Source organism: Monodelphis domestica, chromosome 7 (genome assembly GCF_027887165.1).
Source record: "Monodelphis domestica isolate mMonDom1 chromosome 7, mMonDom1.pri, whole genome shotgun sequence".
Taxonomy (NCBI): Eukaryota; Metazoa; Chordata; class Mammalia; order Didelphimorphia; family Didelphidae; genus Monodelphis; species Monodelphis domestica.
The window spans coordinates 218,603,460-218,622,915 of record NC_077233.1 but is presented as its reverse complement, the minus strand read 5'-3'; the positions used below and the strand labels follow the sequence as shown (position 1 = coordinate 218,622,915).

Here is a 19,456-nt window from a genome sequence, read left to right as displayed (position 1 = left end):
TGAATTGAGCGACCTCACAAGGCAGCAAGACACTATGAAACAAAACCAAAAGAATGAAAAAATTGAGGAAAATATGTAGCATCTCATTCACAAAACAGAGGATTTAGAAAATCGTTCAAGGAGAGACAATTTAAGAATTATTGGGGACTTCCGGGTAATCATGGCTGGACTTCCGGGTAATCATGGCTGCAATCTAGACACCACACGCTTCCTCTTCCCGGCACCTAAGGTAATAGACTACATCAAAGGAGCATAAAAATTACCTTTGGCGGAACAGGACTCCCCAGTACCCCACAGAGGCGAAGGTACATGGGATTTGAACATTTCGACACTATAATAAGAAAGCTTGCACAGAAACGTGAACTGAGCCGCCCTTCCCCCCCTTCACCTCCCCCACCAAACCAGAGCAAGCTACTATAGCACTCACTGGGACACCGAGTGAGTGGGGAAGGTCTCTGTCTGGGGGGGGGGGGACACACCAGGGTCCTTGGGATCTAGGGACTGCCAGGAAAAAATGTCTCAGAGCAGTTTCATAGGAGAACCCAGTGCTGAGCACAGGCTGGGGCTGCGGAGCCTTACTCGGGGCGGTTGGGCTGAGCATCTGGGCGGAGCTAAACACCAGGGGCAGACCATGCACTGATTATCTGGGCGGAGCTGAACACCTGGGCAGTGTGGCTGTGAACAGGGGCCCAGCACTCTAAGAAACCTCAGAGGCTGGGAAGAACTAGTCTGAGGCGACCTAAATTCACAGAAAACCTGTCCATATCACCCAGAACCCAGACCAAAAAGGAAAGGGGAATAAAACCACCAAAGGGATGGCTCACATGGCCCAAAATCAAGCCTCCAGGAAAAAGGGGAAAAGGTGACTATTGAAAACGTTTATGGCGGAAGTACCCAAGGAAAAGAAGAGAATGAGGAGGAAATCCCAAAAAAATCACAACATGCCTCCCAAAATGGAAACTATCAACAAGCTCTGGAAGATCTCAAACTGGAACTTATCCAAAAGATGGAAACCTGGAAAGAAAAATGGGAGAAAGAGATCAGCAGTCTGACAGATAAGACTGCTCAATTGGAAAAAGAGCTCAAAGCATCCAATAGAAGGGAAGACAAAGCTGAAAAGTAAAACCAGACACTAACGACCAGAATTAAGCAACATGAAGAAAGTGAGATCATAAAACAGCAAGAATCAATAAAGCAAACCCAAAAAATTAATGAATTAGAAGAAAACATAAAATATCTCACTGAGAAGGTCGCAGATTTGGAAAATGGAGGGAGAAGAGACAACCTCCAAATTATCGGTCTCCCAGAAAAACCAGAGAAAAACAATAAACTCGATGTTATTCTACAGGAGATTATAAAAGAAAATTTCCCACACATTCTGGAGCAAGGGGGCAAAATAGAAATAGAAAGGGTTCATAGAACACCCTCTATACTAAATCCCCAAAAGACAACTCCCAGGAATGTAATTGCCTAATTCAAGATCTTCCAAGAAAAGGAGAAAATCCTACAAGAAGCCAAGAAGAGGAGCTTCAGATATAAGGGGGCTCCCATAAGGATCACACACGACCTAGCGGCTAACACACTAAGAGACCGCAAAGCTTAGAACACGATATTTAGAAAGGCAAGAGAGCTGGGTCTCCAACCAAGAATCAACTACCCAGCAAAACTGGCTATATACTTCCAGTGGAAAGCATGGGCATTTAACAAAATAGAAGATTTCCAAGCATTTGCTAAGAAAAGACCAGAACTTAGTGGAAAATTTGATATCCAAGCACAGAAAGCAAGAGAAACAGGAAAAGGTAAATATGAAAGAAAGGGAAATGGAGATAAATAAAATCTTTTTCTTTAAGTCAAACTCTCTTCTATAAGGACTACATTTACATCAAATTATATATATTAATATGTGGGAAAAATGCTTTGTGTAACTCTCAAAAATTGTAGCATCATAAGAGTAGTTAGAAGAAACATGCATAGGGAAAGATTGGGGCATTAAGAAGATTTCGGGAAAGTGGGGGCAAAGAAAGGAAAAGGGAGGGGGGAATCATTGATAACACTAAGATTTACTTCAAGAAATAGGGGGGGACTTAATAGAATAATCTTTCCCATATAAAGATACACATGGGAAGGGGAGGGGAAGAACTCTCATATGAGGAGAGGAAGAGAGCATAAAGTGGAATTACTTAAACCTTACTCTCAGTGAAATCAAATCTGAGAGTGAAGAACATCTAGATCCACTGGGATCCTGAATTCTATCTTATCCATTAGGGCAAGAAAGAAAGGAAAATTAAGGAGGGGGAGGGGGAAGGGAGTATAAAAAGGGAGAGAAGGAGAGGGGGGAGGGGAAGGGAGCATAAAAAGGGAGGGGCTAGAAAGGGAAGCATCTCAAGGGAGGGGACTAGGGGGACTGACCTAAAGTAAATCACTGGTTCAAAAGGAGAAAGCTAAAGAAGAAAGGTCAGAACTAGGGGAAGATATCAAAATGCCAGCGAATCCACAAATGACAATCATAACTTTGAACGTGAATGGGATGAACTCACCCATAAAACGTAGACAAATAGCAGATTGGATTAGAACCCAAAACCCTACCATATGTTGTCTTCAAGAAACACATATGAGACGGGTTGACACTCACATGGTTAGAATTAAAGGTTGGAGTAAGACCTTTTGGGCCTCAACTGATAGAAAGAAGGCAGGAGTTGCAATCATGATATCTGACAAAGCCAAAGCACAAATAGACCTGATCAAAAGGGATAGGGAAGGTAAATATATTCTGTTAAAAGGGAGTATAGACAATGAGGAAATATCACTAATCAACATGTATGCACCAAATAGTATAGCATCCAAATTTGTAATAGAGAAACTAGGAGAATTGAAGGAGGAAATAGACAGTAAAACCATATTAGTGGGAGACTTGAACCAACCAGTATCAAATTTAGATGAATCAAACCAAAAAATAAACAAGAAAGAGGTAAAAGAGGTGAATGAAATCTTAGAAAAATTAGAGTTAATAGATATATGGAGAAAAATTAATAGGGACAAAAAGGAATACACCTTCTTTTCAGCACCACATGGCACATTCCCAAAAATAGATCATACACTAGGTCACAGAAACATGGCACTCAAATGCAGAAAAGCAGAAATAATAACTGCAGCCTTTTCAGATCACAAGGCAATAAAAATATTGATCAGTAAGGGTACATGGAGAGCCAAAGCAAAAATTAATTGGAAATTAAATAATATGATACTCCAAAATCGGATAGTTAGAGAAGAAATCATAGAAACAATTAATAATTTCATTGAAGAAAATGACAACGGCGAGACATCATTTCAAACCTTATGGGATACAGGCAAGGCAGTACTTAGAGGAAAATTCATATCCCTGAGTGTATATATTAACAAATTAGGGAGGACAGAGATCAAGGAATTGGAAATGCAAATCAAAAAACTTGAGAACGAACAAATTAAAAACCCCCAGAAGAAAACCAAACTAGAGATCCTAAAAATTAAGGGAGAAATTAATAAAATCGAAAGTGACAGAACCATTGAGTTAATAAACAAGACAAGAAGCTGGTATGTTGAAAAAAACTGATAAAATTGACAAAGTACTGGTCAATCTAATTAAAAAAAGGAAAGAAGAAAGGCAAATTAAGAGCATCAAAGATGAAAAGGGGATCTCACCTCCAATGAAGAGGAAATTAAGGCAATCATTAAAAACTATTTTGCCCAACTATATGGCAATAAATATACCAACCTAGGTGATATGGATGAATATTTACAAAAATATAAATTGCCTAGACTAACAGAAGAAGAAATCGATTTCTTAAATAATCCCGTATCAGAAAAAGAAATCCAACAGGCCATCAAAGAACTTCCTAAGAAAAAATCCCCAGGGCCTGACGGATTCACAAGTGAATTCTATCAAACATTCAAAGAACAGCTAACTCCAATACTATACAAACTATTTGACATAATAAGCAAAGAGGAAGTTCTACCAAACTCCTTTTATGACACAAACATGGTACTGATTCCAAAGACAGGCAGGCCAAAAACAGAGAAAGAAAATTATAGACCAATCATCCTAATGAATATAAATGCAAAAATCTTAAATAGGATACTAGCAAAAAGCCTCCAGCAAATGATCAGAAGGGTCATCCACCATGATCAAGTAGGATTTATAGAAGGGATGCAGGGCTGCTTCAATATTAGGAAAACTATCCACATAATTGACCACATCAACAAGCAAACCAACAAGAACCACATGATTATCTCAATAAATGCAGAAAAAGCCTTTGATAAAATACAACACCCATTCCTACTAAAAATACTAGAAAGCATAGGAATAGAAGGGTCATTCCTAAAAATAATAAACGGTATATATCTAAAACCATCAAGTAATATCATCTGCAATGGGGATAAACTAAATCCATTCCCATTAAGATCAGGAGTGAAACAAGGATGCCCATTATCACCTCTATTATTTGACATTGTATTAGAAACACTAGCAGTAGCAATTAGAGAAGAAAAAGAAATTGAAGGCATTAAAATAGGCAAGGAGGAGACCAAGTTATCACTCTTTGCAGATGACATGATGGTCTACTTAAAGAATCCTAGAGATTCAACCAAAAAGCTAATCGAAATAATCAACAACTTTAGCAAAGTTGCAGGATACAAAATAAACCCACATATGTCATCAGCATTTCTATATAATTCCAACACAGCTAAGCAGCAAGAACTAGAAAGAGAAATCCCATTCAAAATTACCTCAGACAAAATAAAATACCTAGGAATCTATCTAGAAATCAAAACTATTAATAAGCACATGAAAAAGAGTTCTACATCTCTCTTAATCAGAGAGGTGCAATCAAAACACCCTAGACACTATAAAATACTTAGGAATCGATCTCCCGAGATAAACACAGGAACTATATGAACACAACTACAAAACACTTTCCACACAACTAAAACTAGACTTGAACAATTGGAAGAACATTAACTGCTCATGGGTAGGACGAGCCAATATAATAAAAATGACCATCCTACCCAAACTCATCTATCTATTTAGTACCATACCCATGGAACTTCCAAAAATTTTTTTTACTGATTCAGAAAAAACCATAACACAGTTCATTTGGAAGAACAAAAGATCAAGGATATCCAGGGAAATAATGAAAAAAAAAAATACAAAGGAAGGGGGTCTTGCAGTCCCAGATCTCAGACTATATTACAAAGCAGCGGTCATCAAAACAATTTGGTGCTGGCTAAGAGACAGAAAGGAGGATCAGTGGAATAGACTGGGGGCAAGAGACCTCACCAAGACAGTATATGACAAACCCAAAGATTCCAGCTTTTGGGACAAAAATCCACTATTTCATAAAAACTGCTGGGAAAATTGGAGGACAGTGTGGGAAAGATTAGGTTTAGATCAACATCTCACACCCTACACCAAGATAAATTCAAAATCTTGAATGACTTGAACATAAAGAAGGAAACTATAAGAAAATTAGGCGAAAACAGAGTAGCATACATGTCAGACCTTTGGGAAGGGAAAGACTTCAAAACCAACCAAGAATTAGAAAGAGTTACCAAATGCAAAATAAATAATCTGGAATACATCAAATTAAAAAGTTTTTGTACAAACAAAACCAATGTAACCAAAATCAGAAGGGTAGCAACAAATTGGGAAACAATCTTCATAAAAACCTCTGACAAAGGTTTAATTACTCAAATATACAAAGAACTAAATCAACGCAGAAGAAAAATATATGATCGATCATGTGGTTTGATTGATGGGGATATAATTGGGGGGTTTGGCTTTAAAAGATCATTTTACTGCAAATAAGAAAGGAAAAATAATAATTTTTGAAGAAAGATACATGTATAATCCATTGGAATTACATGTCACTTCCAGGAGGGGGGAGTGAAAAGGGATGAGAAAAATCATGAATCATGTAACCATGGAAAAATATTCTAAATTTATTCATTTATTCATTTATTTACTTTTTTGAGAGTTACAGATAACATTTTCCCCATATATTAATATATATAATTTGATATAATTGTAGCCCTTAAAGAAGAGAGTTTGAATACGAAGAAAAACATTTTTCTCCTTTTCCTTTTTTTCTTATTTACCTTTTCATGTTACTCTTGCTCTTTGTGTTAGGATATTGAACTTTCCACTTAGTTCTGATCTTTTCTTTACAAATACTTGGAAATCTTCTATTTTGTTGAATGCCCATACTTTCCTCTGGAAGTATTGATGGATAGGTGATCATTGGTTGAAGACCCAGTTCTCTTGCCTTTCTGAATATCATGTTCCAAGGCTTGCAGTCCTTTAGTGTGGAAACTGCCAGGTCTTGTGTGATCCTGATTGGTGCTCCTTTATATCTGAATTTTCTCTTTTTGGCTTCTTGTAGGATTTTCTCCTTAGTTTGAAAGGTCTGGAACTTGGCAATTACATTCCTGGGAGTTGTCTTTTGGGGATTTAGTATACAAGGTGTTCTATGAACTCTTTCAATATCTATTTTGCCCCCTTCCTCGAGAACATCAGGACAGTTTTCTTGGATGATTTCTTGTAGTATGATGTCAATATTTCTGTTTATTTCTGGTTTTTCAGGTAGACCAATGATTCACAAATTATCTCTCCTTCCTCTGTTTTCCTGATCTGTCACCTTGTCAGTGAGATATTTTATGTTTTCTTCTATTTTGTCAGTCTTTTGACTTTGCTTTTTTAATTCTTGCTGTTTTGCAAGTTCATTGGTTTCCAGTTGCTGAATTCTGGTCGTTAAGGACTAGTTTTCTGCTTTAATCTTTTATTTTTCAGCTATAAATTTTTGGTTCTCTGCTATAATTTTTTTGGTTCTCTGCTATAATTTTTTCATTTTCTTTCTGAACCAATTCCCATTTGTTTTACCCGAAGGCTTCCATCTTTTTGATTAGCTTCATTTTAAATTCTTCCAGAATTTGTGGATAATTTCCATTTCTTTTGTAAGGTTTTGGAGCATTTATTTGGATTTCCTCTTCTGCTATTTCCTCTGTAGTCTTTATTTTTCCTCACTAAAAATTATTTAAGGTTAACCCCTTCTTGTTGGTGGGTGTTTTTTTTTGTTTTGTTTTTGTTTTTGTTTTTTTGGTGTTGGGAAGTTTTTCCTGGGCACTGTTTGCCTTTGTTTTTACTTCCCTTTCCAGTCAGAAATCTGAGTGATGAGGGCAGGCTCTCTGTATGGAGATAAGGAGCAAGGCTTTTGCCTGAGGCAAGCTCTTAAATCTGTGCTCCCCTGCCCATCCACCTGAATTTTGAATGTAACTGCTCTCACGGGTAGGTCCTTGGTGGTTTTAGTCATTTCCCAAGATCTAGAGGTGCCCCTTGCTAACTCCAGAGGTTCCCTTAGCTCTATTGTTGTTTCTGGTGCGTGCCGGCTCTGAGCGTCCAAGGTGTGCACTCCCCTGCCCGCCTGCCTGCATTTTGATTATAACTGCTCTTAGGGGTAGGTCCTTGGTGGTCTTAGTCAGTTCCCAAGACCTCGAGCTGCCTTGTGTTCATTCCAGAGGTATCCTTAACTCACTCATTGATTCTGGTGGGCACTGGCTCTAACTCTGACTCCTTAGGTTGGGTAGGGGAGGTTAGATCAACTCGAGTTTGGGTGGGAGCTTTTTTTACTCCCTTGTGGTGTGGAAATGCCCTTGTTGCATGTACCTTCAATGCTGTGCCCTATTGTAGAGTCCCTTTGTTCTCATGAATATGGTTTTTGGGGGTCTTTTTAGGTGATCTATATTGGTGGGTCTGAGGAGGGGAAGCATCCCGCTTCCAGACTGCCACCTTGCTTACCTGGAAGTCCTCTGATAATAATTGTGAATGTAAATGAATTAAACAATCCCATAACAACAAAACAAAGACAAAATGGATAAGAACAATAACGCACTCCAAAATATTTCTTGTATAAAAGAAACTCATATATAATTAAAACAGTAACAAGCTACATAATGAAACCAGAAACCTAAAATAAAATTTATTAGGCATCATGTAAATCCACCAAATGAGGAATTAAAATCATCTAATGAAATAAAATTATATTATTTACTACCAACTGAAGCTATCACTGACAGGTAGCTATCACTGACAGGCCTCTTATGTTAAGGGCATTTGAATTTTATTAGATTCAAAGCCAACGGAATGATCCACTAAGATTTGCACTGATATTTTGATCCTTTGGAAATGGAAGCTTATTAGACTATGTAAAGAAAGGGTGGGCTGATTCAGATAAAAAAGAGTGTAGCCAACTAAAGCTACTATAGTTATTAACATTGAGATTGAGACCATGAGTGGTCATTGGTACTTTCACTTTAGATGAGATAGGGAGATTCATACTAAAAATAAAGAAAAAAAAATAGATAAAAGCAAGGAAACTATATAATGCTTAAAGAAAACATAAAAGGACTTATATAAATGCTAAACATAATCATCAAGTATAATAACATATAAGTTATTGAAAAGAATGAATAGAAAGGTAAAAAAGGAAAATACAGACCTGGAAAGAACTGGACAAATGTTAGACTGTTTAGACCTTTCAGTTATGACATCTTCCAAATGAGAGCATTAAAGAATATTCATATTAACCTACCTGGCACCTTTTAAAAATGGACCATGGGTAAGGGTTTAAGAGAATAATGATAAATGTAACAAAGAATAAATAACAAATATGTCCATTCAGATCATAGTTCAATAACATTTTTCATTAGAAATGGGGAAAAAAAGCAAAAGACATAATCCTAAATCGATACTTAATAAAGATTTCCTGAATAACTTTGAATCAAAGAAGAAATCATCAAAATAATAAGGAAAATTGAAAAGAGTTCCCAAATGCCTATTTTTTAGTTAAATCAATAATTAGATGAATAATTATCCTTTTGAAAGCATACATTAATTTAAAAAGTCAGACGAAGAAATGAATGGGGGTTAAATATACATATAAATTAGAAAATCATAAAAAATGCAAGGATTCAGGCCAACTCTGTGGGACTCATGATGAAAAAGGTTATCTACTTCCATAGAAAAAATGGATGGTGTCTGAATACAAATGGAAATACACCATTCTTAGCTTCATTTTCCTCCATTAATATTTTCTATTATAAGCAATATATGTCTGATTTCATAACATAACAAATGTGGAAATGTGTGTTGCACATGATGATAGCACATGTACAACTTATATCATATTGCCTGCCAACTTGAGTAGGGGAGATTGACCTGGAAGTAGGAAGATAATATAAATTGCAAAATTTCAGAAAATTTTTATTAAAAATTGTATCAATATGTAGAAGTAAAAAAGAAAAATAATAAAAAAGAAAATAAGTGTTAAGAAGGATATATTAAAAAATTAGAGAAAAAATAAATAACCAAAACAATGAATGTAAAATTAAATAAGCCTAGAAGATAATCTTTAAGAGTTTAAAATCTATAAACTTTTAGTGAACCCGATTTAAAATAAAATATATTCCTTTATATTTTTCTTATATGTGTATATATACTTATAAATATAATATGATGCAATATAACATACTTTATAATGTTATGAACTATATACACACAAATACATAATTACAAATCATTTTTTACAAAAATAAGTCACTTCTAAATTAGAAAAAATATTAATTGCTAATGGGTAGGCTGAGCCAATATAATAGAATATAATAAAAATGATAATTCTACATAAATGAATTTACTTATTCTTTCATACTAAATTATCCCACCAAAATAGAGAGCTGGAAAATATAATATCAAAATTCAACTGAAAGAATAATAGGTCAAGAATATCAAAGGAACAAATGACGAAAAAATTTAAAGGTAGTTCAGGAATTTCAAATCGGATACTTTAGTATAAAAAAGAAATTATCAAAACAATTTAGTATTGTCTTATAAATAGAATAATGAATTAATGAAATAGATTAGGTACTGTTGTAAGGATTAGCTTTTTGCTGCAAAGCAGGAACAAGCTAAAAGCAGGAAATCCTTCACAGCAGAAAGATTCCGGAACTCTGAAAAGGGACAGGTAGTTTTTCTTTGTTAGGAGACAGGGAAGTTGGTGGAGTTGCTTTCTTTTCTCTACTTGATATTCTCTCGAATTCTGCATTACGTGGCATATATCTTTCCACTTCTCCTTTATCATTTGCTTTCCTTCTTTCCTTAGCAATTTAAGGCAAAAAGGAGAAAAAATACAAGAATAGAGCAAAAGACAATTCAGAAGGAGAAAAAGGTAAGAAGAGCAGTACTACCATGTTTTCATTTAATATATACTCAGATAACAGTTGTACATGACTGAGATTCATAGCTTTATATTAATCCCTTCACTACACTTCTTTGTATATGAAAATGTTAGAGTTAGTTGATTTTGGTCAGGTTCATAATTTTAAAAAGAAGAAATATAAAGTTATCTTTTCCTAATACACACAAGAATAATGTCCAAAAGAGAGTATAGTAATAAAAAACTAAAGATTATTAGAGACTAAGGCTGATTATGCAGATCTAGGAGTCATCAACATGGAGACTATGTGAACCTTTAAAAAAGCATTATGGCTATCCAGAGGAAGAAGAAAAAAGAGCTAAGGACAGAGCACTCACTTTAAGGTTTGCAAAGCAACTCACATCAATTCTATAAGATCAGTACTTTTATTATCTCCATTTTATATATGAGCAAATTGACACAGAGAGAGGTTAAATGACATGCCCAGGATCACACAGTAGTGAGAGTATGAGTAATGGAACAAAAGGAAAGCATTAAGAGAAGAGAAAAGGGAAAAATGAAAAATGGGAGTGGAAGAGGATAATAGAAAGGAGCAGGGGTAATAGAAAAGAAGGCAAACAGAGGGATGTGGTGATCAGAAACTAAAGTAATATACAATAATCATGATCCTACAAAAAAATTTTATTACAGGTCTCTCTAATACATAGAGAAATGAGTCAAATGTATAAGAATACAACTCATTCCCCAAATGATTAATGATCAAAGGATATGGACAGATAATTCTCAAAGTAATTTAAGCTTTCTATAATCATGCAAAAAAAAAAATACTCTGCCTCACTATGAATTAGAGGATGCAAACTAATTCAACTCTGAGGTACCACCCAATAGCAGGTTGACCATAGAAAAGGAAAATGACAATACCTGAAGGGAATCTGAGAAAATTAAGACACTAATGCACTGTTGGGGAAATTGTGAATTGATTCAACCTTTCTGAAAAGAAATTTGTATATATGCCCAAAAGGATATAAGAGTATATGTCCCATATACTAGGATAGTATCCCCAAAATAAAAAAAGATAAAAAACAAAAAAGGGAAGCATCTATATGTACAAAAATATTAAAAGCCGCTCTTTTGTCGGGACAGAGTTGAAAAATGAAGAGATACCCATCAACTGAGGAATAGCTGACTAAGTTAAACTATATGATCATAATGGAATACTGTTGTGCTATAAAAAATGATGAGCAGGAGGAGCTCAAAAAAACCTGTAAAGACAAACTGAAGCATAGAGAAGCAGAACCAAGAGAACATTGTACACAGTGACAGGACTACTGTATGATGAACAACTATGAATAACTTTGCTATTCTCAGCAACACAATGATCCAAAACAACCCCAAAGGACACATGATTTTTAAAAAATGTCATCTGCTTCCAAACAACTGATAGAGTCTGAATCCAGGCCAAAGCAAACTTTTTTCACTTTCTTTCAACATTTTTTTTGAGCTTCCTCCCAGAAAAGGATTTATATGGGAAAAAGTTTTACAAGATTGCACATGTAAAATCTATATCAGATTACTTACCATCTTACTAAGGGGATGGGGGAGAAAATTTGAGACTCGAAATGTTTTTTTTTAATGTTAGAAACTGTTTTTACATATAATTGGGAGAAACTAAACATTTTTTTACAAAAATAGACACAACAAAAATCCAACTAAGCTTGCTTTTTCACCTCTTACATCTGTTCCAATATTCTAAGACATAAAGGGAAGGAGGAAGAAAGAAATGATGGCACTGGTTCAAAGGAATAGGAACTCCTGTTCCTATGCCATTTCCCTCCATCAAATAAAATGTGGCAGGAAAATTTTACAGTATCCATAGTGGCTCAAACTGAGAAAATATGTCTCATTCTACTCTCAGAATGCTCCCTCTCTCACTTATAAAAATGAGGTTCAGGATCAGGCATAGCCTTGAGGTTCATATGTTGAATCTTAAGTGGAAGGAGCTATAAAATACTTCATATACAGCATGAAGGTAGAGAGAACTAATAGAAATACACTATTTAAGCTCTGAGAAACATTAAGTTGGTATAGTAGTCATCATTCAAAGACAGTAATACATACATCCACCAAAAGTGTATATACTTCTATCCACCAAACTCAAATGCAGAATAGTAAAGATGGCAAACTAATATTTTTCCCGGAAAAGACCATTACAGTGACCAAACTGGATTTAACTTTTAAAAAATTCTTTATCCCATGACTCTGCTTCTCACTTTCTCTGTTTATCACTTACATAATCAACATTCAACAAAATAAAACAGTTCCAAAAAGTAAGTGGTCAAATCTTGCCAATTTTCCCAATCATATTACTTGTGTACAATTCTTCTTCTAGGCCAGTGATAGCAAACCTTTTAGAGATCATGTGCCATACTCCACACACACCACCACCAAGTGCCAGTTGTGCCCCCATAAGCTTACCCCACACAGGGGAGAGAGAAAGCTTTCCCACTGAGCTGCTGGGTGGGTGAAGTAAGGAATATCCTCAGACATATCCTCAGACTCCCCTCTCCTCCAGCACTGCTTCTTATGAGCTGCCCACCTTACCTTACCCCCTGTGCACTCCCATTGGCTGCTGGGCAGAGAAGTGGGGGAATGTGAAAAAATGTCCTCAGACATAGTGGAGGGGAAAAAAAGCATCTCAGCTGGAGGCCTTCTGCCTTTCTAGTAATGAACTGGGGGAAGGGGGAGACTGTGTGCCCACAGAGAGTATCTGTGTGCCATCTTTAGCAACTGTGCCATAGGTCTGCCATTATGGTTCTAGGTTGTTAAAGTATAGGTAATCTCAAGGACTTGATAATTAAGATGACAATATTTCAAACTTCAAAAGTTGTTAAAAAGAAAAAAGTTGGTTGTAGCCAAAGAATACTAAATTAACAATGATTGTGGAGATATCAGCTGAAAGAGGAACTATATCATCTCTGTAATGAGGTAAAACACTATGCAGAAAAGTTTCATAATTTTACCTTGAAATAAAAAAAAATTTAACCTATCTCTATTTTCTTTGTCTTACAGATTTTTTTAACTATTCAGCATAGTCCTTCAAGGCATTTTTTAATTCTGCCCTTTCTACTGTTTAATACTGCCCTCTTCTAATGGGACCCAATAGTCCTCATGGTATTAGAACCTCACTGGCACAATAAATATCAAAGTCCATGAACATGAAGGGAACATCAAATCTTCCTCAGTCTATTGGAAATGATCCTCATTTGCCACAAAAGACAAAAAGGAAGCAAAAAGATAACTCAGTCACTTTTTCACAGAATGTACAAGTGTGGGGTATAATCACATTAAAGACATAAATGGGAGCATTTTAGCAATTTCTTTTCTTTGATTGCCAGTTCTACACTCCAAAAAACCTGAGAAGCTTCACTACCTTTCATGAAATCCCTGGTTCTGATCAGCCAGAAGCAATTATAACTTCTCAGAGTTTGTGCCACAAGTTTCTATGGGATTAAGATAAGGAAAGGATTGTTGTCATAAATGCCTCTAAAACCTCCAAGAAGTGTACTTGACTGAGAAGAGGCCAAAGGAAGAAATAAAAACTACTAAAACTTAATATTTGATATTTTCTCCCTCTTATTAATCACAGTCCAACCAAATCGATCAAGAAAATTTACAAAAGTAATTTGTTTTTTCATCAGTTAATGTACAATTATCATATATAGTTACTGAGGGCATTTTAATGCCCTGGCATTTATAATTTAAAATTTTTAAACTTGCTTGGAGTCTGATGCCATACCCTATCTTTATTGTTGTAATCCCTATAATATTTAACCTGGTATAAGCCCTCAAATTATTTTTGTTGCTATAACAAGAACATCTTGATCCTTTCTTCTCCAGAAGCTTGTGTTCTCTAATACCTAATGACCATGAAAAAATTCTGACAATTGTGTCATATATAAGCAACTCTTCCAATTTTTGCTACAATATTAGAGATCTCAGTTAAAAACAGACATCTCATTTCCCACCTAAACCATCAGGATTTATTAATTCAACTCCCAGAACTTAGAACTCAGATGAAATTAGCCATTTCAAAAACTAAACCTCAACACTAGTGAGCTCCGCAAGTTCCTCAGTCTATTCAGCCATTGACACCAAGACTAAGAGGCAAAGTAATGGCAGCCCCCAAAGTAGGGAGCTTTCATGGGTATTTTCCCATCCCTCTGGATTCTAAACTTTGATGTTATTTACCAAGAAACTTTGCCAAGTAGCTGCTCCAGGTCCAGATTTTGGAATATTACATCATTGGCAAAGAAAAAGTATAATCCAAGCCCAGATCCCTGGCCTTCCAATCAGATGTTATCTGTTTCCCATTTAAAACAGGTTTTCCCCTTCCCTTGTTGGAGAAAGATAGTTATATAGGATAATTTGTTTCTAGCTCAAGCCCAGAAGCTCATCACATTCAGAGGATTCCTGAAGAAAGATTCCATAGGTAATGGGGACATGAATATACAAAAGGGAGAAATTACATTTGTTCAAGTAACTGTCAGATGCTTGAAAAAGAAACCATTGATTACTCTGAAGTCATTCCATAAGGAAATAAAAAATCACATCTAAGCAACAAAAAGATACGCTTGTTGAAGAATTTTCTTTAGCCTGTGGATATAGGATAACTGTTATTCATTTTCAAAAAAATTCACCAAGTCACAAGTAGTTTCTATAGCATTAAATCCAGATGATAGTGCAGACAAAGCTGGTCAAAAAGATACCAGATATAGCATTTCTGACTATTTCAACCAGAAGATTACCTTCTATTAATATAAATTTTTCCAAAATGCTAAATCTTCTGACTTCCTAACACAGAAGACCATTGCTTCACTTTAAGACAAAGACATTTCATTAAACAAGTAATTCAACTGTGATTCATCACTACATTAAAGGCTATTAGGGGAAACAAAAGAAGTAGAAAATATTAAAAAGGTTCAACTATAGAGAGGAAAAAAGAAGGAAACAAAGAAATGTGACATTCAAAGGTGTCTTCCTGATTACAGGTCAAGCACTCTATCTACTATACCACTTTCACCTGTTATACTGACATGGGTACTTTATCCCCAGAAACCCAGGTGAACTATTATCAGGGAAACTCCCTTGCTCCCTTGGGACTCTGAACCTAGAAACACCCAATGAACCCCACTAGGGTCCTGAGATGTTTATCCTCTTTGATTGTCCTCTAGATTTAAGATGGACAAAGAGATGAATCTTTATGCCTCCAGGCAGACCCCAGCCAGATGTCTACCTCACCCCACCAAAACCCGGAGGGATTAGCACTCTTCTAATCATGTCCACACCATGACATAGCATCTGTTGTAAAGAGTATAAAATCCCCAGAACTGATGTCCTCTGGGGGACAGCTTTTCCATCCATGCTGTACTCATGGGGAACAGCATTTCTATTCGTGCTGTCCTCCCAGGAACTGCTCCCCATCTTGCTGTTCCACCTTGCTATCCTCCTGGCCATTCTCAACATTACTTTCTAAATTAATAAATTTCTCTTTTTGTTTTTAAGCTAAGTTTTGGAGTCTTGTATTCTTGCAAAAGGTATCCTTCCCGAACCGAAGGGGTACACTTCTGAACCCCATAACACTACCAGTTCAATTATTCTGACATTACTCATCTACTAAATTGGCTGTATACTATCTCCAGAATAAAATCTGCATTCCTTAATTTAGTACTGTCAACATGGAATCTAGAAGTCCCCAAATTTGTAGCCTAGAAAGATTAAATGAACCCCAGTTTACTTAGATTAAAGGTTAAAGTGTCAGGTTTGAACATATTCCAGCAAGAATCCACCCTGAGGGGAATCTCAGGTTTAACAATCCACTTCAGATGGGGACTAAACCCAAACTAAAGCAGAGTGATTCCTTGGCAATAGGCAACCTGTCAAGTCTCCAAAGTTGAGGTCTAGAGTTCAATCCTCAGAAGGAGGGTGTGATATATTAGGAGAGGCTTCTGGAGACTAATCTATTAAATTGCATAACTACTTTTTGAAATTAATGGCTAAATCCTCTAGACTCATTTTCCTCATTCTGCTATTTTTCTTTTAAGCATGAGTTTCATTAGCCTGATTATAAGATTCTTATATACTTTTGATGCATGAATTGGTTATTTCAAAAAATATTTGACATTTGCCTAACATCAAGTTGAGTTTTATCCTATCATAACAATAATTGGTCAGTCTGTAACTTTCAGGCCTGGGGAATGACAAAATAATTTTGAAGTTGCTAGTCCTCCTTTCATAGAAAATTCTTCTAACCTTCAAGATGGATGTTTTCTGAATAACTTTACTGGTATTATCAAACACACTTGAGTTTACAAATTTAAAAAATGCTGGTGATGAAAATTCTTCTCTTTATACTGCTATTGACACAGAATCTTAGAAGCTTACTTATTATTTTTGGGACCCAGCTACCCAACCCAGAACTGAAACCTACTGGAATCCTTTGTTCAAGTTGGTGATGCCAATTTATCTTCTGAAGCCCAGAAAACAAATGGAGGATATGGAGAAGTAGTAGAGGATGTTGAAGTCAGAAGGAGAAGGGGATAAAATCAGAAGAGGATAAAGAAAGTGGTAATAAAGCAAAATGTCAATGTTGGTGTATAAGGAACAATAAGCAGTCTAATGTAAGTGAATCATACTTTGTAAAGGGTGTCAACTTGAAATCTGGAGAACCAAAGTTACCCCAAGTCCAAAGAGAATTCACCCCAAGGGAAATCTCAGTCATTTCAGATTGAATAATAGACTTTAAGGTATTAGATAATCCCATTTTAGGTGGGGCTAGCAGACCTAATCAAGATCTTTTGTCCTAGTAATTTCTCTTTTTATATCAGAGTCCTCCCTGATCCTTTCCTTTGAATTTATTATAAAGCATCACCTCTCCCGGGTAATCCTGTCTGGGACTTCTCATTTCCTTGTAGCCATAGTAAAGCCAATCAATCATACTTCCAGGTCCCCAGTTCCTCTAGAGGTAGAAAAGCCCCCAAATTCTATTGTTCCTTAGAGAAATCATCTGGTGTGGTGCCTTCTCCCAGGGATCCTTCCTCAGAATATCCAGGGTTTAGGCACTGTGCAATTTTTAGATGCTAGTCTCTGTGATTGAGGTCAATTATTGGACCTATCCCTTTCATGATTAAAGACTTGGTTTTTTTGACTACTTTAGTAGTTCTGCTTTTTTCCCAAGTTAACAAAGGAAATAAAGTACAAAATCTGTAAAGGCAAAAAGGAACGACACCATGAAGGATATTGAATATGTTCTAATTTCGTGTCTGTTAATTCTAAGAATGGAATAAGACCTTTCCATATAGAACAGCTAAAGCTTTAGTAGGTGCAAAGAAAAGTATAAATTCTTTTCTGGTTTAGAGACAAATGATACTGGGTTATCAATTAATACTGCAGTATTCTATACTTCAGGTACTAAAACTTCCCCCACTCCCACCCCTTTAGAGTTAAACCTTCAGATGCAGAAAGGCCAATAGCCCCTGTCAATTTAAAATCTGGAGACCCCAATCCTGGCCCAGTCCCCAGAGAATTCATCCCAAAGGAAGTCTCAAACTCTCCAGTTTCCAACTGAACAATAGACCTTAACATACTGGATAATCCCAGTTTAGGCAGGGCTAGGAGACCTAAGCAAATGCTAAATACCCTTTCAGTTTTGGAAGTTTCCCCTATTATATCAGATCCCTTACCAAGAAGACCAACACCAGTGCAGGAGCCATCCTTTAAGTATCTATAGTAAATAGACCACTCTGGGATACCCCAGCCTCTGGCTATGGTTTCTTTCCCAAACCTATTTATATACTGTCAGTGTAGTTTGGACCTCTCATTTCCTTGCAGCCATAGTAATGTCAATCAATCATACTTCCCTGTCCTTGGTTCCCCAAAAGATATATAAGTTCCTCAAATTCTATCGTTCTTTGGAGAATCATCTAGCACAATGATCCTCTCAGAAATACTGTTGCCATAGTGCCAGAGCCTTTGGCTCTGTATGGTTTTTAAGGCGCTTGACTGTGTAGGGGCTGAATATAGAATACAGAACTCTTTCCTGATTAAAGACTTGGTTTTTCTAACTACTTTAGTAGTTCTGTGTGTTTCCCAGGTTTACATCCCTGTCAAAGCGACAAGTGATTCTCTTATTTTGGACAAAATGAGAAATATTAAACAAAGAACTGTATTACCAAAATGAGTTTGTTGGAAACATAAACTATTGAAATTATTTATAAAATAAAATGTACCCAAAATTGTTCCTCCTTTCAGTTCTAGAAGACTACCAAAACTTCACAGAATATCTATTAGAAATTGTATTTTTCTTTATATTTTGGATAACAAGATGCCTATAAAAGAGTATAGCTACACCCTGCCCAATCGGCACAGCATTCAGAGTAATCTGATCTTGTTTCTTCTTTATTAAACAAACTCTTGGCTTATGTCTGCTTTAATTTATAATAAGAACATAAAATTAACAAAAAATATATAGAATTTAAATAATACAATCTAAAAAAAATTTGAACGAGCGATTAAGAATGTGGGGGTAGGGGGACAGCTGGGTAGCTCTGTGGATTGAGAGCCAGGTCTAGAGCTACCAGATGGGAAGTCCTAGGTTCAATTCTGGCCTCAGACACTAGCTGTGTGACCCTGGGGAAGGCACTTATCTCCCATTGCCTAGCCCTTATCACTTTTCTGCCTTGGAACCAATACTCAGTATTGATTCAAAGATAAGATAAGGGTTTAAAAGAAAAAAAAAGAATGTAGTGGCAGGCGGGAATAGAGGATATAATGACTGAAATTCTTAAGAGTCAATATTTCTTAATTTTAAGTTAATTTATTAATTTTTATTAATCAACCACTCAAGATAATAAAATGACTCCCTCCATAATCTTAACAGGAACCAATCAGACCAAGTGGAATAAAAGAGAAAGAATTATACTCTCATGCAGGCCAATATATACCCCTCATGACTTTATCACTTAGTCTCTCCCCTTGACATCCCTACACATCTCTTGTAAATAGCCACTATGGAGGTAGAGACTTCAACTCCTGCCTTATTTACTTCATCAAGGGAGGAGATAGATTCTTGTCCATATGAGAAAGGGTACCAACACAACCCTTCCACTTAGCCATGTGGCTAGGTCAAGAGATGGAGGTTTTTTTCTTATCTAAAGAAAGTT

The 19,456-nt window shown here is 36.0% G+C and overlaps 1 protein-coding gene across 8 annotated transcripts in view; it reads right to left on the bottom strand.

The window, feature by feature from the left end:
• Nucleotides 1-19,456, bottom strand: part of MAD1L1 (mitotic arrest deficient 1 like 1) — a 999,035-nt gene that overhangs the window by 884,966 nt on the left and 94,613 nt on the right. The gene's annotated exons all lie outside the window — the stretch shown is intronic.